This window comes from Tarenaya hassleriana, unplaced genomic scaffold (genome assembly GCF_000463585.1).
Source record: "Tarenaya hassleriana unplaced genomic scaffold, ASM46358v1 Cleome3, whole genome shotgun sequence".
In the NCBI taxonomy this organism is placed as follows: domain Eukaryota; kingdom Viridiplantae; phylum Streptophyta; class Magnoliopsida; order Brassicales; family Cleomaceae; genus Tarenaya; species Tarenaya hassleriana.
This window is the reverse complement of record NW_010966177.1, coordinates 23,865-24,627: the sequence shown is the minus strand read 5'-3', so window position 1 is coordinate 24,627 and position 763 is coordinate 23,865.

Sequence of the window (763 nt, the reverse complement as noted above, 5' to 3'; positions counted from 1 at the left end):
GCACTCTAAACGTGTTTAGACGAACTCTAAACATGTTTCGATGCACTCTAAAAATGTTTTAATGCACTCTAAACATGTTTGGATGCACTCTTATTATGTTTCGACGAACTCTAAACATGTTTCGACGAACTCTAAATATCTTTTTTTGCACTCTAAATGTTTCGACGCACTCTAAACATGTTTTGACGCACTCTAAAAATGTTTCGATGCATTCAAAACATGTTTGGATGCACTCTAAAAGTGTTTGGACACACTCTAAATGTGTTTGGACACACTCTAAACGTGTTTGGACGCACTCTAAACGTGTTTTGATGCTCTCTAATTATATTTTCACACACTCTAAACATGTTTGGATATACTCTAAGTATGTTTTGATGCACTCTAAATATGTTTCGACGAACTCTAAACGTGTTTGGATACACTCAAAGTATGTTTTGATGCACTCTAAATATGTTTCGACGAACTCTAAACGTGTTTTGACGCACTCTAAACGTGTTTCGATGCTCTCTAAGTATATTTCGACGCACTCTAAACATGTTTGGATGCACTCTAAGTATGTTTCGACGCACTCTAAACGTGTTTCGACGAACTCTAAACATCTTTCTTTGCACTCTAAATATGTTTCGACGAACTCTAAATATCTTTTGTTGCACTTTAAACATGTTTCTATGCACTCTAAACATGTTTCGAACTCTAAACATGTTTTGATACACTGTAAACATGTTAGGATGCACTCTAAACGTATTTGGATGCACTCTAAACG